A 21,705-nucleotide genomic window follows, 5' to 3' on the forward strand; every position below is an offset into this window, starting at 1 on the left:
CATCTCTGTGTGCTGGGTGCAGAAAGGGCTGACTGGCTGCCAGGACCAACTCTGCACTCTGCTCCTTTTCCCAGGAGGCCGGTAAAGTCCTGGAATCAAAGATGCCTTGGAGCAGCCAAGTGGCCAGTGGCAGTTGGTACAGAAGCACTCCTTTACGAGGAACAACTCCAAGATGCATTTGCATACCTTTCCCAGCCTATCTCATTTCCCCACTCCCCTCCCTGGCCTCACTTCCCAAATGAACGCCTCCCACCTGCACTCCTCTCAGGCTCTGCTCCCTTGCAGAGCAGGGCTGCATGAGATTGTGCATGTACATTTACGGCTTGCTGTTTTGTGGGTACTGGTGAAGAGGGCATTACATTTATAATACTTTTAGGTCAGGAACTTGTATCTGTGCTGTCCCCTGATCCTCTGAGGGGTGGCGGGTCACTGGCTTCTACCTGCCTCTCTTTAAGCCCCCAGAAGTGTCTCAGCTTCTCTGAGTACCCCCAACAGGGCTTCCCTTCTTCTCATGGTCAGAAGCAGAACTCCAGACCCCTAGTCTGTCCTTTGGCCCCTGTGCCACAGTGGAGCTGGGGGCAGGAGAAACAGCCGGGTCAGGCCCAGAGGGACCCTGTTTGCATCTCAGCAGCCTGACCCTGTTCTCTGATATCCTTCCATGGCCCTTCACCCGTTTCCATAGTCTAAAAACCAGACATGGAGACAAGCTGACCATGCAGGGCACAAGTCTGTCTCCCTTTCCTAAATAGCGTGACCCTCACACCCTCCCTCACCACAAAGTGACATCCACAGTCTAGAGTCCCTCGCTGTGTTCTACCAAGAAAAGATGAGCTTTTCCAAATATTGTGAACTTGCAATTTCTTAAAGAGTCCAGAGACATAAAGCTTGAACAAGAGGGCATGGGCCAAGAGTGGGGGGCTTTCAGGCATTGGCAGCAAGACACCCCAGGGTGCTATTCAAATGCAGAAGGAACAGCACTCTGCCCATGGGCAGACCTAAGGGGTGGGGGTGGGGGGGCAGGTCAGACTCACAGTGTGCTCTCAAAGGGGCCCAGACAGCCCCTCTCCTCCAGCCTATACCCCCAGGATTCAAACCCACATTATACATGTCTGATTCCAAACAACACTGTCTTCAGCACTGGGCCTCAGAATAAGAACAGGGATGGGAGTGGAAGAAAATAAACCATGCCCCCTCCCTGCTCCCCTTCCTACTTTTGCCTTGGGGTTGGGAGAAGCCACAGAGGCAGGGCCCCCTCTGTCCCTCTCCCGGCTCTAGTTCTGTCCACTGGGCTAGAGCCTGTCTGCTGGGCCTACCAAGGCTATCCATGTGTCACCCCCCAGCCAGCAGGACCCTGGTGGCAATGTTCAGAGAGCCCAGCCGGCCCCAGCCAGCCCCTTGCCCACCCTGGGCCCTGCTCAGAGGACAAAGCTGAACTGATTCTGTCAGGAAGAGTTAGACTTATCTCCTAGGCTGGCTAGATTCGAGGGGACGAGACAAATGCATTTGGACAGTCTGAATCCAGAGTGCTGTCAAACATGCTTGCCACCTCTCCGGCAGTTAGCGCTCTCCCCAGAAAGACCACGCAGGCTCCATCCATCCTGTCTCGAGAAGGCTGGTGTCAGAGCCTGAGGCTCTACGGAGGAGGCCAGAGAAAGCAGGAGCCTGTAAGCCAGTGCCCTTCGGGGAGAAGGTGTCAGGACCTGCGATGACTAGGCCCTTGTGGAGAGGCCAATAGTCAGCACCTTCTCCCTGCCCCAGCTGATTCTAGGATGATCACAGCAACACAAGCCCTGCCAGACTGTTACCCCACCTGAGAGCTACTGGTTGGGTGGAAGAGGGAGAGCTGCTGACTGGGTGAACATGCCAGGGCCTCTCCATGAGGGGGCTGTAGCTTGCTTCCGGAGGAGACTCCTACCCTCGCCACCCCCTCTCACCCCCCACATGCTTCCTACACAGCCCAGCTTGCATGGCAGCTGGTAGCAGGCACACTGACTAGAGTAAGCAGAAAGGAATCCATAAGCCTCCAAGCCCCTCCCCAGGGTGAGCTTGCAGTGGGCAGTTCCACAAAGCCATGTCCCTCACCAGCCCTCAGCCTGTCAGTGCCCCTGTGGAGGGTCATGCCCTCATCCCAGACTTCCCATGGCTTTCCCCCTGATAAATGCAAGAACCAAAGCTTCACTGAGGTGATGGAATCTCACTAATAAGAATTTCCAGGTATTGAGTCACATTGGGGCCACAAAAAATTCTCAACATCACCCATGGCATCAGGCAAAGTAGATTTCTTATTAATGAACTCAGCTGGTTGGAGCTGCAGCCATGAACATGATGACCAGGGTCTGAATAACAGAGGCAGGTATTGTGGACTGAATGTGTCTCCCACCCTCACCCCAAACTTAATGTGCTGGAAACCTACACCCCAATGTAATGGCATTAGGAGGTGAGGGTCTTTGGGAGATGGTTGGGATTAGATGAGGTCGTGAGTGTGGAGCTCTCATGAATGAGTTTAGTGTCCTTAGAAGAGTCACAGGAGAACTTACTTCCTCTCTGTTCTCCATCATGAGAAGATACAAGAATTCAGTCGTCTGCAACATAGAAGAGCTTTCACCAGATACAGGATCTGCCAGCATCTTAATCTTGGACTTCCCAGCCTCTAGAACTGTGAAAACTACATTCCATTGTTCATAAGCCAACCAGTTTATGATATTTTGTTATCGCAGCTGGAGCTGACAAAGACAGCAGGTTAGAGGATGAAAATTAGGCTTTTATTAGAATCATTCCTGGCCCAGGCTGGCCTCTAATAAGCTGCCTGACTTTGGGCAGGTGCTGGAGCCTCTCTGAGATTCATCTGCCTCCCATTTGTCTGTTTGGCCCAAAAGATGATTTGGGAGCAGCTGCAGCCAACCTGCCTAACACCACCTCCTAGGTGCTAATTTAATGATCACCTGCTCTATGCCTAGTATTTTTCTAGATTCTTGGAATACAATGAACAAAGCAGAGAAAAAGTCTTGCCTTAAGAGAACTCACATTGGAGTGGGTATGCCCCACACATACACCTTCTTTTAATAAGGCACTTACGAATAACTAAACTCCTCTGAACTTACCATTGAGAGTCACCTCTCAGTGTGACAACTTCCATAAGCCTAATCTGCTACGTGAAACAGGCCTGCCCTGTACTGATTGTAAAAGGGCCAGAGCAATAGGAAACAGACAGTAGGTGGGTGCAGAAGGCAGGCCCAACCAACATCAGGCCAGTGGCAAGACATAAGAGTTAGACCCCTTAGCTCAGCGTTCAGGGCCCTCCACTGTCCAGCCAAGCTAGGGCGCTTATCTGTCAGACCATAGGCACTAGAGAGCCTTGGGGTCTTTCTTGAGCCCTTTTAAGAAGTGCTTCCTTAAAGCAGTGGAGTAGGTAAATGCTGTGCTTGTGTCCTCTCACGACCACATCAAAATTCCAAATAAACTACAGAACCATCACTGAGAATCACCTGAACTCTAGTTGAACAGAATTCCTAAAACTAAGGATGTATAGAAGAAGCCACGTTGAGACTGGTAGGAGGGGCAGAACATGCTGGCCCCGTACCCATGTATGGCAGTTAGAAATTGGGAGGGATATCTTGACTGTGAAGGTCTCCTCTGAGGTGTGAGGGGTTCCTACCCCACACCAGGCTCTTTATCCCAGGGTTGCAATGCCAGGAAGAGAAGTCCCCATAAGTTCTGGATGTGAAAACCAGAGGAGATTGTGGGTGAGTAAGACAGAAGGCAGCTGGAGTCCCAGGCATTTCTCTTAAAGGGCCAGGACTTACTCTTACTGATGGACTCACTTGCTCTGAGCTCCAGTGCTGGGGCAGCAGCTCAAAAGGCACCAGGGACATACAGGGAAGAACTGAATTGTCTGGCCTCAGGGTGAGGGCTGGATGGGCAGCTTTCTTCCAGATAGAAGTGCTTGCAAAAGGCATTGTTCCTTTATTGAGCCCTCCCCCTTCCCAGTGTGCAGACTTAGGTGAGTGACATATCTGAGTCTCCACAACATGGCTAACACATTTTCCCTGCTGTGGTGATTCCATGAGGCCTCACACAACCCAACTTTCGGGCCCACCCAAGCCGCTTCCAGTGACTTTTCCATACAAACAGCCTGTCTTGGCTCATGCTGCAGACTTTCCCAAAATCTCTCAAAAGTTTATAAAACCCAAATAAGGAGCATCTGGCTTTGGTGTGTCCCTACCTCTTGCTAAGCAGCCCCAAGCCTGGCATTAGCAGCAGCTGGCCTTAGTTTTTGGCTTAGACTCTCCCAGGCACCTCCAAGATCAGTGAGGGTGGAAGATATCTGCAGATTGCTTTGTGGTTCATGCCAGATGACCCTGGGCAGGGCACAGGCTTCAGCTAAATTTGGCCTACAGTGGTACCCCTTCCAGAAGGCCCTGGGGCAGGGGTGCCCAGTTGCTGGCTTTGACTGAGTCGGAGCAACACCCACCCACCTCCGAGGACAATACACCCAAAGGGCTTACTGGGCAGGCACCAGAGCCCTGCTAAAGTGAATCCTGTTCTGAGAGTCAGCCTCTGCACAACAGCTCCTCCACTGTACTCATGGCCAGTCTTTAAAACCAGTCAGCCCAAGGGTCAATCCCTCCCAGTGATGTGCAAACAGGAACCAACTCTCAACTACAATAGGAGGGTATACACAGCCCACACAAGGGACACATCTGTAGCTCATACAACCAACACAAGAGACACATCTGCAGCACCAGGCTCAGGTGACCAGGGAGACTGCACCACTGGGTCCCACAGGACACCTACTATATCAGACCACTATGGGAGACAAAGCAGCTCTATCTAGTACATAGAAACAAACACAGGGAGGCAGCCAAAATGGGGAGACAAAGAAACATGCCTCAAATAAAAGAATAGAACAAAGATCCAGAAAGAGAACTAAAGAAAATGGAGACAAGCAATATGCCACATGCAGAGTTCCAAACACTGGTTATAAGGACGCTCCATGATCTCAGGGAGAACTTCAACAGAGAGATAAGACACATAAAAATGGAGATAGAAAACCTAAAAAAGAACAAGTCAGAAATAAAGAATACAATAACTGAAATACAGGGTACATTAGAGGGAATCAACAGCAGATTAAATGAAGCAGAGGACTGAATCAGGGACGTAGAAGACAAAGTAGAAAGATCCAAGATGGAGGACTAGACAAATACTGTGCCTGCTTCCTTCCCTGAACACATCAAAATTACAACTAAATTATAGAACAATCAACCTGGAGAACCATCTGAAGTCTGGTTGAACAGAAGTTTTATAACTAAGGATATAAAGAAAAAGCCACCTTGAGACTGGTAGGCGAGGTGGAGACACGAAACGGGCCTGCCACAAACTTCCCTGTGGTGGTTGAGAACCGGGAAAAATATCTTGGCCATGGAGGTTCCCCTGGAGAAGCAAGAGACCCCAGCCTCACACCAGCCTCTCCAGCCCAGAGTACTGGTGCTGGGAAGAGGAACCCCCACAAAATCAGGCTATGAAAAACAGTGGGGAGATTCCAACCATCCAGGTGGGATGGAAGGCTGTGGGAAACCCAGACATTTTCTTAAATGGCCCATGCACAGACTTTCACTCACAGGCACTCACCTTGGGCTCCAGCAGAGGGACAATAACTTGGGAGGTGGCTGAGGCATATGGAGGGTAGACTGAGGTGTGTGGCTTCGAAGTGAGGGCTGGAGGACAGTGACCATTTTCCCTGTGTGGGGTCCTGCTCCCAAGCAACTGGCAGGCAGGTACCATCTTTCTTGTGTTGAGTCCACATCCACAGACCAAATCTGAATCTGATTGGCTCCACTGCTTCACCCTGATGATTCCCTGAGACCCTGCTCCACCCAACTCACCCAACACAAGAAGCACTTTCTCTGAGAGCAGCCATCCCTGCCCACATTACACTCTTTCTTGAAAAACTATTGGAGTCTGCAGGACCCAGGCAGGCAGCAGCTGGCCACAGTATGTGCTGAGACCTTTGCTGAGTGGTTCCAAGCTCAGCACTGGCACCAAACCAGAGTCTACATTAACCTATTGACCAAAGTTTTTTCCACTTTAGTGATTCCCTGAGACCCTGCCTCACCCAACTCATGTACTGCACAAGGCTTTACCAGGCACTGAATCTTAAGGGACCCTGCAGGCTCCGGGGTGTCCTGGCTTATTGTGGAGCTACCCCAGTACTGGCACTGGTGGCAGCCATCCTTAGTTCACAGCATGGCCTCTCCCATGTACTTCTCGGGTTAGCACAGGCAGCAAACAACTGCTGATCATTTTGTAGCTCCTACCAGATAGCCCCTGGTCAGTCACAGGCAGTGGGTGACCTGGGCCTGCACCAGAGCCCCTCACAAGGGGTTCCAGAACCAACATACTGGGAAGGTAGCTTCAGACCACAGCAGAGCACCACCCAATTAACTTCAATTACTGGCACACCCAAAGGGTGGTCTCAACAGGCACCAGAGCCCACTGGGGCAAATCCTATTCAGTGGGGTAAGCCCCACACACAGCATCCTGTAAGCTATGGATGTGTCCTAACCCCACAGCCAATCAGCCTGAGGATTAGTCCCACCCACTGATGTGCCAACAACAATCAAGGCTTAACTATAACAGATGGGAACACACAAACCACACAAGGGACACTCCTGGAGCAACTAGAGCAGGTGACCAGGGAGATTGTGCCACTGGGCCCCACAGAACACCTACTACATAAGGCCACCCAGCCAAGACTGGGAGACATAGAAAATTAACCTACTACATAGAATCAAACAGAGAGGCAGCCAAAATGAGGAAAAAAAGAAATACATCCCAAATGAAATAATAGGAGAAAATTCCAGAAAAAGAACTAAACAAAATGGAGGCAAATAACCAACTAGATACAGAGTTCAAAACAATGGTTATAAGGATGCTCAAGGAACTTAGTGAGAACTTCAAGAAAATGATAACAAGCATAAAAAAGGACATAGAAACCATAAAAGAAGAACCACTCAGAAGAGAAGAATACAATAGCTGAAATGAAGAATGCACTAGAAGGAATCACCAGCAGATTAGCTGAAGCAGAGGATCAAATCAGCGATTTTGAACAATGTAGCACAAAACACCCAATTAGAACAGCAAAAAGAAAAAAAACTCCAAAAAATGAGGATAGTTTAAGAGACCTATGAGACAACAAGTGTAACAACATTCACATCATGGGGGTACCAGAAGAAGAAGAGAGAAAGCAAGGGATTAAGAACCTATTTGAAGAAATAATGACAGAAAACTTGCCTAACCTGGCAAAGGAAATAAACTACAAGTCCAGGAATGGCAGAGAATCCCAAACAGGATGAACCCAAACAGGCCCACACCAAGACGCATTATAAATAAAATGGCAAAGGCTAAAAACCTAGAGAAAATCCTAAAAGCAGCAAAAGAAAGGCAACTACAATAGTAACTTATAAGAGAGCTCCCATAAGATTATCAGCTGATTTCTCAACAGAAGCTTTGCGGGCCAGAAGGGACTGGCTGGAAATATTCAAAGTGATGCAAAGCAAGGACCTACAACCAAGATTACCCTACCCAGCATAGCTATCATTTAGAATCAAAAGATGGGTAAAGAGCTTTCCAGACAAGAAAAAGTTAAATGAGTTCATCACCACCAAACTAATATTACAAGGAATCTTAGAGGGACTTCTTTAAGATGGAAAAAAAAAGATCAAAATTATGAATAATAAAATGGCAATAACTACCTATCTGTCAATAATTACTTTCAATGTAAATGGATTAAATGCTCCACTCAAAAGACACAGAAGGTCTGAATGGATAAGAAAACATAACTCTTACCCATGCTGCCTGCAAAAGAATCATTTCAGATTGAAAGACACACACAGATGGATAGTAATGGATGGAAAAAGATATTTCATGAAAATGAAAACAGAAAAAAAAAAAAGCTGGGATAGCAGTACTTACACCAGACAAAATAGACTTTAAAACAGAGGCTATACCAAGAGACAAAGAAGGACCCAGTAATTTCACTTCTGGGTGTTTATCTGAAGAAACCCAAATGCTACTTCAAGGGGACATGTGCATCCATGTTCATTGCAGCATTATTTACAATAGTCAAGATGTGGAGGCAGCCTGGGTGTCCAGTGATGGATGAATGGATAAAGAGGAGGTGGTACATATATACAATGGAACATTGCTCAGCATGGAAGGAGATGGTTCTTGCCATCTGCAGTGGCATGGATGGACCTGGAGGGTATTGTGCTGAGTGAAGTATATCAGACAGAGAAAGACAGATGCAATGTGATTTTGCTCATATGTGGACTCAAAAGAACAAAATAAGCAAACAAAACAGAAGCAAACTCATAGATACAGAGAACATATTGATGGTTGCCAGATGGGAGGGGGTTGGTGATGAGTCAAAAAGGGGAAAGGATTATGAAGTACAAATTGGTTGTTACACAGTAGTCATGGGGATGTAGGGTACAGCACAAGAAATATAGTCAATAATATTGTAATAATTATGTATGGTGTCAGATGAGTACTAAATGTATCGGGTGTTCACCTCATAAGTTATACAGTGTCTAATTACTATGTTGTACACCTGAAACTAATGGAATACTGTATGTCAACTATAATTAAAAACTAAAATCATTAAAAGAAGAAAAAAAAAAGAAGTGCTTCTTCCAAATGTAGAAGTTTGGCCTTCACATTTGGCCCTGCAGAAGGCTCTGAGGTAGAAGGGTGCTGCCCACCCAAAGCTTTACTTCTATCCTTTCCTCTGGGGATCACTTTGATATCAACACCCCCCACCACAAGTCCTTTGGTGCTGCTTCCCTTATGAAAATTGGCCAAATAGGAGATCCAGGACCTTTCCCTCAAATCCCCACCCCCATAAAACAGGGGACCCTGCAGAGGTAAATCCCTTCAAGAAGCCACAGCCTTTATCAACATGTTGATAGCTTCATTACTGGACCATGACAGGGAGATAGGACTCAACAAAACAGAACAATCCCACACCCATTTTGGGAGGAACCCACCTAACAGCAGAGGAGGCTGGGGCTGCAGGGGTGCAGCCAGGGGGCTGTCTCCCTTCAGTGGAGAAGGTGCAGCAGGGGAGCTGAGCAAGTTAATCAGATGGTTCGAAAGTCTGCCCACAAGGGTGAATGGAAGCCTGGCCTAAAGCTGCTCCACCTGGGCCACCCACCTGTGCTGCCTAGAGAGTTCTGCTTCCCAAGGCCCCCCAGCTCCCCAGAAGGAAGAAGCTTCAGTAGCTGTTTCCGCATGAAGCCAAATGTATGTGCAATGTTCCCTAATGATATGCAAAGGCTGTCAAAGGCACTCCAGCCCCCTCATTTAGCTCTGAGGTGTAATTAATACATAAATTAAGCTCCTGCAGACTCACAAATGCCCAGGAAAAAAAAATGAAAAATATAATTAGTTTGCCCATATGACTCCATCTGTCAGCTCTGAGCTCAGCACCACACAGCATATCCTGAGGGCTTCAGCCGCAATGGCAGTGCCAGGCACTGCTCCTGCCCTGCTCAGGGGAAGGGGCTATTCATGGCAGCTGAAGAGAGCTGGGGGGCTCTGGGCATGGCATCTTGGTGAGCAGGGGGCTCTGGAGCACATGCACTGCAGGCTGGAAACACCCAGAGACCTGCCAATGAGGTCCTGGGAGATGGTGAGGGGTGGGGAGGGCCACATGGGGCATTTGCATATGTGTCTCCAGTTGTGTCGTTCTCTGGGCAGAGGGGGCAGTGGGGAGTGGAGACCTGGAATGGGTCTAAGACTTGTCCTCCTCCTCCAACCTGTTCTCTCTGTCACCTACTATCTATAAGAAGAGAAAGTCTGGAAAGGATAACAGGAACGGGAGGGAAGGGTGCCAGGGATAAAGGAGAAGACAAGAATGCATGGGGGGAGCAAAGGAGGCCAATAGTAATGATAGAAGTAGAATTAATAACTATGCACATGTTTGTGCAACACCTAGGGTTTTCAGCACTCTGGGAAAGGGACAAACAGATGGGATTTTTTCTTCCAAAAAATTTTTTATATTACAAAATTAATACGTGTTGGTTGAAAAAAGCATTTAAATAAGAAGAGAGTATGAAGTAAAAAGCACCCCAAATATTTCTTCCCTACTTTCAATCCCCAGGGATTATGTCATTAGTAATTTATCCATTTTTCGTGCATCTTTTTTTCAATGCATTAATGTTTGGAGCAATATTATTAAAAAGGGGGATTGTGCTGTGCGTGCACTTTGGCTACTTCTGTGCTAACTCACAGTTACATGTGTGTCTTTCTATGTACACACAGTGCAGCCTCACTGTTTTTGGTATATGCACAGCACTCCAGTGTATGAAATTATATACGTTTTATTTTATTTCCACTTAATTTATGTAGTTTCCTATTGATGGATTTGGGGCTTATTTCTAAAATTTTACTCTTATAAATTACAAAATGCTATGGAGATGTTTAGGGCTGGTGTTATCATATATATATATATATATATATATATATATATATATATATATAAACACTTTATTTTTTAGAGCAGTTTTTGGTTCACAGCAAAATGGAGAAGAAGGTTCAGAGATTTCTTGTGGGACCCCTCCCTCCACACATGCACCGCCTCCCCCATTGTCAAGATCCCCCAACAAAGTGGTACATTTGTCACAATTAATGAACCTAAATTGACACATTATTATCACCCAGAGTCCATAGCTTACATGAGCCTTCACTCTTGGTGTGGTACATTTTATGGGTTTGGACAAATGGATAATGACTATATCTACCATTATAGTATCAGCATATTTTCACTGCCCTAAAAACCCTCTCTGTGCTCTGCCTATATTTTTTTTTATTTTTTATTTAACTTTATTGGGGAACAGTGTGTTTTTCCCAGGACCCATCAGCTCCAAGTCAAGTTGTTGTCCTTCAATCTTAGTTGTGGAGGGTGCAGCTCAGCTCCAAGTCCAGTTACTGTTTTCAATCTAGTTGCAGGGGCACAGCCCACCATCCCAGGTGGGAGTCGAACCAACAACCTTCTTGTTAACAGCACATGCTGTAACCAACTGAGCAATCCAACTACCCACTGGCAGCTCAGCAGCAGCTCAGCTCAAGTCACCATCTTCAATCTAGTTGCGGAGGGCGCAGCTCACTGGCCTATGTGGGAATCGAACTGGCAACCCTGTTGCTCAGAGCTCGTGCTCTAACCAACTGAGCCACCCGGCCACCCTGCATTTTTCTTATTTTAAAGAGAGAAGTAAAATAAGATCTAGAAAGATCACAGTTAGGGCTCCACAACTAGGAAATGGCAAGTTCTACCTTGGACTCAGCTCTTCTGACTTCACGTCCAGTGGTCCTTATTGAGCCATGATGGCAGGTGGGCAGAAGACAGGATAGGTGGGGAGAAGAGGAGGAAAAGGGAGAAAGAGAGGAAGTTTCAAAAAAAAGGCAAAGAAAATCAAGGGGACTGGACATGGGTTAGTGCACAGGGCAGGAAATAATCATCCAAAAAAAGGTTTACAAATTCTTAAATGCCACATTTGTTAAAGCACTGTCTTGCAATATTTGTCCATAATTAACTTCCCCTAGGTAGCTGGACACCTAGGTGAGGTTACATCCATGACTGATGGCCTGCTGGAGGGAGCACTGCACAGGAGCACAAGTGGTCATCATAAAAATGACAGAGCCACGCAGACAAGGGCTAGGGTATGGGCTGTTGTGGGTGGGGAAGCAGAATACAAAATGATGTATGACTTTTTACCTGTTTAAATATGTGCATATGAACAAGATCAGGAAAGATGGGGAAATGAAAGTGGTTGTGTTAGCATGATGAACCTGTGGGTATGATTTTTGCTCCACCAGAGTTTCCTTTTCTGGTGTGATCAAACATCTTCACATGTCCTCAGCCCTATGAGGTCTGTTCTGGGACCTGTAACCGTACACCCCAGCCCAGAAGCCTCTCTCTGCAGTGTTTTCAGAGCCCGAAGCAGGGATTGGGATGAGGAACAGGGGTTGAATCCTCCTGTCTCTGAGATCACCTTTGTCATGGGGAGTGGGGTCATTTAACTTAGCTGGGCTGTCAGAGGATAGAGATGGGTGGCTAGGATTTGCTCTTCACTTATGAACCACCTCCCTTCTGACTCCCAAATAGTAGGGGCCCCCTTCTCTTCTCCAGGAGTAAAGAAATCCTGTGACCCAAGGAGTCCAAGAGAGCTAGCTGCACTCCCTGGGGCAAAGAGGAGATCTGCAATGGTGGGGTGGCCTGACTCTAGGCCAGGTATTCTTGAAAGAAAAGGTGACAGGAGAGCAGTGCAAGATTTTTCTAGAAGGTTCCCAATTTCTGCCATATCGTTATACCACTGTACTAGTGTTCATTTAATGTTTAAATCAACCCTCTTTTCAATTAAATACTTTTTCATTTTCAAAGATACCGATCATAAATAGAAAACCAGTGCATAACTAGTAAAAGAAAAAAATATCCTCCCGTAATCTTCTCACATGCTTCCAGTAGCTTGGACCCCAGGCTTTGGAAATTACTTATGAACTGGGAAGCACAGAGAGGAGCTTTGAAATTTGGCAAGTTGGGGTTCACCGTCAATGAGGTGTATGCCCTTGGACAGGAGTTGACTTCTCCAGCCTCCGTTTCCACACCCGTTCTTCTAAAGTATCAGAGAACATGGTGGAAAGCTCCTGGCTCAAAATGGTCGACATTCTGGAGCGTCTGTGCAAGCAGAAGTCAAAATAAGATACATTTCCTCTCCATTCCTGAACCCAGAATTCTTTGTATACGGAGAAAGGAAGAAAAAGTGAAGCATAGAGAGGAAAATGGAGAGTCTGCGGTTCTCAGTCCATGTCTAATGGGCCGTCAGCATTTCTCTAGGATGGGGATAAAGGAGGAAAACACAAAGCTCACTACAAGGCACTAAGCCTCGGCCTTCACCAACCTCCTCACACGGAATAACCCTAGGCTGCTCCCAGCATAGACAAAAGGCCACGGACATGTCACTCCCACCTCAAGCCTTCTTTGAGCCCCATTGAAGCTTCTTAGCTTCATAATCTAACCACCTAGTTATCTCCTCTTTCTCTGATATAATTTCCAACATATGCCCAGTTTCTCTTCTGATGTTTGCTCCCGTTAGAGTTGAGTCAAGGGCCCTTTGTGAAGTTGCTGGTGGGCTGCCCTTCTGCCACCACCCAGCCCAGCCCGTGCCGGCTGCTTCCCCAACCTGACGTTCCCCTCCAGAGTGATAAAGGCTCAGACTCACCAAGTTCTATGGAGGACTCCTCGTCTTCACCGCCTGCTCTCCCCTCAGCCCGCATGTGTCTTCTTCCCCTTGACACTGTGGCAATGGTTCCTACGACGGTCCCTGGGACTTGTAAGTAAACCAAACCCATGCACATGTTCACTCTCAAGCTTCTGGAGAGTGTATCCACCTTTCACATCTCACAGCACACCAGGATCACAAGACGAGGCTGCTCTCTCCTGGAGGAAACCTGTCCCAGGGACTATGGTTGCCCTGCTTCTCCTCCAAGGTTAGAGAGGACCAACATCTCACCTATCAGGGCCTCCCAGCACCCCTGGGGCGCTTGGTGGGAAGCTCTGCCCTGCAGCATCCCAGGTGCTCACCACCACCTCCTTCCTGAAGTGCTTCTGTCTGGAGTGGTGGTAGCCCTGTGGCCTTTCTCCAGGGAGGCAGGGCGATGTCTTCAGCTCCAGCCCTTTGTGATTATGCACGCTACTCCGTGCCCCCAAGACATGCATATTTGCATATTTTTCTATATATATACTAGAGCATTAATAAATTAGGTACATTATAAAGCACATGCAAAATTACATATTAAAGAGGAAGCTATAACAATAAAATAAATATTTTCAAGATAATGTTGTAATTTTACTTGTTAATGGTACCCAATAGAAGCCTTTTCATGTTCTTACCAAAAGATATTAATAATAGCATTGTTAGTGAGAGCAAGATGATTGCGACAGTCAGATCTGATTAATGAGTCACTTCTTTTTCCTTCCTGTGTCTGACAAAGAGCTCCTCCTAGGAGCAGAGTGTCAGCTCCGCCCTTTCTTTTCATGCACGTGGGTTCCCCTCCTAAGTCTCCTGGTCAGCCCTAGGTAACTCAGCAGGCGTCTTTCTAGGCCTGTGTCTACTTAGAGAGTTTGTTTGGTGCATGTGCCTGCCTGGGCCTGTGTGGGCCTCACACATCCCTTAAACTGGGGGCCCCTTCCTTGGGGACCCCTGAGGAGGAGCACCGTGCCTGCCATGTGATCATCCAGCACTCAGCAGGGATGCCTAATCAGCCTGTACACTAAATTTTAATAAAATGATTCTTTTCTGATTTCAGTTAAAAAATACCTAGAAATAGAAAAGGTCTCATACTTTCCCCCTATGCTCCCAGGGGTTTTCTCACCCCCCCCCCATGGAGTGTGCACCCACTGATGAAGTAACTAACAGCTGGGACTCTAGACTTGGACTGCCTGGGTTCACATCCCAGCTCTGTCACTGTATTCGTTTTCTAACGCTGTGGAACGCATTACCCCAAAACTAAGTGTCTTAGAACAACCGTAATCACAGATTAGCTCCCAGTTTCTATGGGTTGGAAGTTTGGCAGTGGCTTGGACAGGCAGCTCTGACTTGGGGTCTGTCATGAGTGCTGTCCAATGTCAGGGGGGCTGCACTCATCGGCTGCCTGAGTGCGGCTGGGGGTTTACTTCCAGGGCATCTCACTCACCCTCATGGCTGGCAAGTTGGTGCCAGCTGTGGGCTGGGGCTCTCGTTTCCTCACCACGGGCTGTGTGAGAGACCTCATGGCACCATGGTGGCTTGCCCCAAAGGCCAAGACAGAGCCTACAAGGCCTTTCCTGACCCGGCCTGGGAAGCCACACATTGCCATTTCCGCTGTGCCGTGCTGGCCACACGGGCCAGTTCTGATTGGTTGTGGGAAGAGACACACGTGGGTGAACATAGGAAACAGGAGTCCGTGGGGCCCTCTCAGAGGCTGCCTCCTGCAGCGTTCACTAGCTGTGGGAACTCAGGGAGGTTTCTCCACCACACTGTGCCTGGCTGTTCTTGTCTATAAAATGGGGGCAGTGATATCCTGGCACTTGTTTATTAAATGGATTAAACCGGGGGTGGGGGAGAGAAATGTCCAGGTGGCTCAGTTGGCTAGAGTGTGAGCTCTGAGCAACAGGGTCGCTGGTTCAATTCCCACATGAGCCAGTGAGCTGCGCCTGAGCTGAGCTGCCAACAGTCGGCCGGATGGCTCAGCTGGTGAGAGCACGTGCTCTTAACAACAAGGTTGCCGGTTCAATTCCCGCGTGGGATGGTGGGCTGTGCCCCCTGCAACTAGACTGAAAGTGGCGACTGGACTTAGAGCTGAGCTGAGCCCTCCACAACTAAGATTGAAGGACAACTTGACTTGGAGCTTGTGGGTTCTGGAAAAACACAATGTTCCCTTCCCCAATTCCCCAATTAAAAAAAAATTTAAACAAACAAACAAAATGAACTAAACTGCACTGGATGGAGGCATAAAGTGACTTTGTTTTCTCAGTCCCTGTCTTCACTTGGGCTCTGTCAAAACTCCTTTCGGTGTCCCTGAAGGACATCTCAGGCAGGTCCAGTTCTGTTTATAACTTTAGTCTCATATCCAGTGAATCACCTATTTCCTCTGCCCTCAACCAGCCCGGACTAGGTCTCTGGGCCTCACAGAAAGGTGGGGAGGCAGGATCTGCATGTCCCTCCCCTGCCTTCCCTCTACTAAGATCCTTTCTCTCTGGGGGTTGTGGGAGACAGGCTAGTAGTCACTTACTGCCCAGGTGCTGCTCTGCCCTCTCTCAGCTGTCACTGCCTCTCTGGAGAGGCCATCTGTGTGACTATGGCTCTTGATGCCACTCTCTGGGGCATGGGCGGATCTTCTGCTGAAGTTGTCTGAGAGCTGTGTGGCTGCAGAGCTCCCTGACATGGGCGATCTCCATCTTGTACTCTTCTCTGCCACCCCCACTCCTGCATTCCATCTCAGGGTGGGCACGAGTGCTCTCTGCAGCACCCTGACCTGCCAAACGTTGCAGGCTGCTCCTCAGCCAGCTTTTTTCTGCCCAACTCTGTCTCCTACTAGCAATGGGGCACCTGCCTGTACTTCTTGCAGGCAACCCAATCACTGAGGGGGCTTCAGAGGGTCCAGTACCCTCTTTCCTTGCCCCAAAGCAGGGACAACTGCCATGCTTGCCCACAGACGAACCACCATCACCTGCCCTTTCTCTAGCTCCATCTCTGCTTACATAGTTTGGGGGAGGCTTTCTGACAAGTGTGTCCCCTTGTTAATAAGTCCTAGGAGGGGTCTGGTTCTCCAATTGTTTTTTGCTCTATGTAGAGTATGGAGCACTTGGTGGCCCTTTGTCCTCAGCTTTTGTTCACAGGAGCCACCTCTGGGGTGATGGGGAGAGTCCCACCAGCCTGGTGCCACCCACGGTGTGAGGGACCAGAGAGAGGGGGTGCTCATTGCACTTGACCCTATGACGGCTTGATGTCATCGCCTGGGCCTTTGTGGTCTTCCCATACTCCACACAGTTGTTCTTCCCCGTCCAGACTCTCGCTCGCTATACCCTGGCTGTCTGACGCTCCTCTCCTACCCGTCTTCCAGAGTGAGTTGCTAAGATGAAAATCTGACCTTTCTACTGTCTGCTTAAATTGGCACCTCTCAGGTTAAGTACCAGATCCTAAGGATGGACTTCAAGGCCCCCCACATGTGGGCAGAGGACAGGGTTAGCTGCCAATGACCTTGAAGGCCCCCCTGACTGCCCACCGGGAAGCTAGCTGGGACTGGAGGTGCCTCATCTTGGCCTGAGCAGCTGTGTGGCCTCAACTGGCCTCCTGTGTGCCAGACGCTGGGCTGCTCTCAGGTCACCCTACGAAAGGGAAGCAACAGGGGTCAGTGTGTCTTCCCCGGATCACAGCCCTGGTGTGTGTACCGCTGCCCGGGGTTTGATCATGCCTCTCTTAGGAGACCAGAGTCCTGCCGGGTCCTGGATGCTTGTCTGCCTGTGAGTCAGAGCCCTTGGCTCACCTCCCAGTGTTATCTCCAAAAGCCAGCATTCTCTCGCCTCCCCTCTGTGCATCAACACTTACACACCCACTGCCTCCAGGCACAGGGACTGCTTGGCTTGTGCTGTTCCTTCTGAGTGGAGTGTCCCTCCATTTCTTCGCCGCACTGTCCCTACGACCATCAGTCCCTAGGTTTGCCTCCTCTCCTCCCCTAAGGACTTAAGACAGCTGCAGCAAAGCACTTTCACAGGTGGTAGGCATGGGACCACAGAGAACCTTTGGCCCCCATCTGAATGAGCTCCAGGCTAGCAGAAAACACTAACAGGTATAGGATGAAGTGGGATGCTGCAACTACAGAGGGCACACGAGGCCCACTGTGGTGCCAGGAAGGAACTGACTCTGCCTGTGGAGAGGGGAGGCTTCTGCCAAGGAGGGGGCCTGGATCTGGTGACTGGAGGCTGTAGTTAATTTTCCTTCCCACCCACTAGTGAGTCCTGCTGACATGACCCCAGAGCATCTTGATGGGGGGCAGTGCTTTTCTCAGGCACAATGGCCCAAGTCGGATGCTACTGCCTTCCTATCATACCCATGCACAGATAAGTAAGGCTGGAGCATTCAAATAAGTCTCTGCTGAATGCTGCTGGAGAGGGGGAGTAACAAGTATAATAATGATTAATACTACTACTACTAATAATAACACAACTAACATTTATGAAGTGCTTACTATGTTCCAGACAATTCTACATGCTTTATAAAAATTAATGTGTTTAATTTTTAGTAATAACACTGTGATATTGAACTGTTATCCCTATTTCATAGATGAGGAAACTGAGGTTCAGAAAGATTAAGGAACTTGCCCAAAGTCACGTGACTGGTGTAGCAGAATCAAGATATGAACCCAGTCAGTTTGGTCCCTCATGTTTCAACTTTTTTAACTTTTTTGTGAAAAAAATTAAAATATATATAAAAATAGAATAATGTAATAAAACCTCCTGTACCCTTCTCCCAGCTTTAGCAATTGTCAACTAATGGTCAATCTTGTTTCATATAGACTGCCACCCACTTTACTCCTCTATTATTTTTAAGTAAATACCAGACATTATATTATTTCATTCATTAGCATTTCAGGAGACTTTATTAAAAATTAAGAACTTTTATAAAAAATATACAGCCATAATGCCATTATCTTGCCTTAAAAATATTAAAAATAATTGCTTAGTATCATCAAATATTTAGTCACTGTTCAAATTTCCAATTGTCTCACAAATGCCATATTATCACAGCTTGTTTATTTGATTCAAAATAGAAACAAGATCCATGCACTGCCGCTATTGGGTTGTTGGAAAAGTCATGACGTATTTCTTCTATGTTTTTTGTTGCAAAAATGTGTCATGACTTTTCCGACAACCCAATAGATCTGTTTGTTTGGGTTTTTTTTTTTTTAAGATTTTATTGGGGAATTGGGAAAGGGGAACAGTGTTGGGGGATGGGGGAAGAGGAACAGCCAAGTTGTTGTCCTTCAGTCTTAGTAGTGGAGGGCACAGCTAACTCAGCTCCAAGTCCCGTCGTCATCCAGCCACCCATTGGCAGCTCAGCTCAAGGTGCCATGTTCAATATTAGTTGTAGGTGGGCGTAGTCCACCATCCCATGCAGGAGTCAAACCAGCAAACTTGTTGTTAGGAGCACGTGCTCTCACCAGCTGAGCCATCATGCCATCTGTTGGCAGCTCAGTTTGTGCACAGCTCACTGGCCCATGTGGGAATCAAACCAGCAACCCTGTTGCTCAGAGCTCACACTGTTAACCAACTGAGCCACTTGGCCAGCCCCTAAATCTGTATTTTTAAGCTTCTTTTAGTCTATAGTTTCCCCCAGCTCTCAATTCTCTCCCTTCTCCTTCTCCTTCTCCTTCTCTCTCCCTCCCTCCTTCTTTCCCTCCCCCTCTCTCTCCTGCAATTTAATTGCTGAAGAAACTGGATTGTTTTTTCTCTTAAATTTTCCACTGTCTGAATTTTGTTGATTGCAATCCCATGGTGTAAATTACTCATTTCTCTGTCCTCTGTCATTCTATAAATTAGTAGTTGGATCTTGTTCAGGCCCAAATTAGATGTTTGGCAACATTATTTCATAGGTCTTCTTCCATGGAAAGGTACATTATACCTAATTACCTCTCTCTTTGTGATGATAGCAGTGGCTGGTGCTCAATACTTAGACTCCTAATCCACTAGTAATTAAAATATGGTAATATTCCAAGTCTATCATTCCATCTTCATTGACTTGTAAAGAGGTGCTTCTTCTCGCCTACTATGGTATACGGTTACCCACTAGTATGATTTATATAGGAGAGACAGGATGTTTTATTCTCTCTGTTTACTTACCAGTTTTCTAAATAATATATTTGTTTCCTAGCATCCTCCACAGTGCTCAATTAGTTTTGTGTTTCTTGGGAGTTTTGTTTGTTTGGTTTTGTTTTTGTTTTTGCCCTATCATTTTGAACTTGTGGATTTTAGTCTATCTGGTGGTTTTTAATTCGTTGTACCGTGTTTCCCTGAAAATAAGACCTAGCCAGAGAATAAGGTGTAACATGATTCCTCCAGGATATGGAGAGCACATACCCCTCACATGAGGGTTCTATGACCTGTTTCAGGGAGAAGGGTGCCTTTTCCACAAACTCCTTTTAGCTTAAAATATTCAGTATGCCAATGTGCCGTATTTTGGCACCTAAAATCATGCTATGGCTTATTTTTGTCTAGGTCTTATTTTGGGGGGAACAGGGTAGTTATTAAGATGAATCATGCTCAAATTAATCCCATCTTTGGCCAGAGGGGCTCCTGAGTCATTGTGACCCAGTCCTAATAGTGTATGGAAGCACCCTACTTCTGTAATATAACAAGATGTTCTAGGCCCCAGCCCTCGCCTGTAACCACTGCACACAAAGATCAGTGATGGCCCCCACTTCTCTCTCCAGACACCTAAATATTCAGTACATCATGTTTATTCACCTCATGGCAGAACATAGGGGAGAGTCATGCATTGAAACACAGGCCATTCAGCATTTCTCATGGGCAGCAACCCACCCACCTTCTTCTCCTCACAGCCTCCACCTCCACACCCACAGGTCCTCCATTATCCTACAGTATACTTGTATCTGTCAAACCTAGAACAGTGATTTTCTAAGTCCACTGGATTGTTGGGCCCCACAAGCCAGTGCCAGGATCTCCACTCTTCCTTCTTCCAAATTCCTGCCCCTGCCCTTGCTACAGAGCTGTCCATCTCACCATCTCTTTGGGCTGCAATCAGTCTTCGTTGTGTTCCTCACACAAATGCCATCTACACCCAGGCTCTAAGCTGCTGACGTCCTTTCTAGGCTGTCCACCAAGAAGGGCTGTTCACCACTGACTCCCATTCTTGACCTTGCATTGTGGTCTGTGCCCCTTTTGGGATTTCCCTGTCTACTCCTCCTCCTCCTCATTGCCCCTTCATGGTCAGGTCCAGCTCTTGTGTCTCTGGGAATTGGCCTGCCACTCAGTGGTGTGGTCTGATCCTGGCCTTTGAAGCATCTTAAGTCTGGTCTTCAGCCACCACCACCCAGGTGTCTTCAGGCCCTTACTACACCTGACTGTCATCTTTCCTTCTCATGACCTGTTTCTCTGCAGGGGACCCACTGGCCTGCCCAGCTTTCCACTGGGACAGGGATGCACCTAGAAAAGGCTGAGCTAACATTCCTGGGAGGAAACTGAGCAAGGCCATTCCTCCTCTCGAGGCTGCAGAGGAAGTGCTGGCGGGAGGACTGATGTGTCAGGTAACCTGCGTGCACAACTTGTGAGCATTCTCAAGCCTGAGAAATGCCGGAGCAGGTGGCCCTGGCTGCCAGGGTGTGAACAACACCTGGATTTCCCAGGTACATTTGAAAATAAAGTGTGTGAGTCTGTGTGTGTGTGTGTGTGTGTGTATATGTATATGCATTCAATACTTTATTTCTAGAAGAATGCATAAAACATTGGTAACATTTGTTGCCTGTGGAAAAGAGATTGGCTCACTGGTAGAGGGAATGGGAAGACTGATAGGATGAGGCGGACTTTTTATTATAAAACTTTCAGTGTTTTATTTTTCTATCATGTGCATTTTACTGCTTTCCTTTATAAGAGATTCTTTTTTTTTCCCCCTGGGGAGGCAAATTTTATCAATAAAAAAAGATGGCTGGAGCCAGCCAAGTGGCTCAGTTGGTTAAGAGCTTGCTCAAGAGTGCGAGCTCTGAGCAACAGAGTCTCCAGTTCGATTCCCATATGGGCCAGTGAGCTGTGCCCGAGCTGAGCTCCTGCTGACTTAGCAACAGGTGGCAGGATGGCTCAGCTGGTGAGAGCTCATGCTCCTAACAACAAGGTTGCCTGTTCGAGATGGTGGGCTATGCCCACCCACAACTGAAGAATGAACTCGGCACTTTGAGCTGAGCTGCTGCCCAGATGGCTCAGTAGATAGAGCCTGTGCTCTTAACAAGGAGGCTGCTGATTCGACTCCCACATGGGATGGTGGCTACGCCCTCCCACAACTAATTGAACACAGCACCTTGAGCAGAGCGGCACGACTGGACTTGGAGCTGAGCTAGTTGCGCCCTCCACAACTAAGATTGAAGGACAACAACTTAGCT

Source organism: Hipposideros armiger, unplaced genomic scaffold (genome assembly GCF_001890085.2).
Source record: "Hipposideros armiger isolate ML-2016 unplaced genomic scaffold, ASM189008v1 scaffold_833, whole genome shotgun sequence".
NCBI classification, from domain to species: Eukaryota; Metazoa; Chordata; class Mammalia; order Chiroptera; family Hipposideridae; genus Hipposideros; species Hipposideros armiger.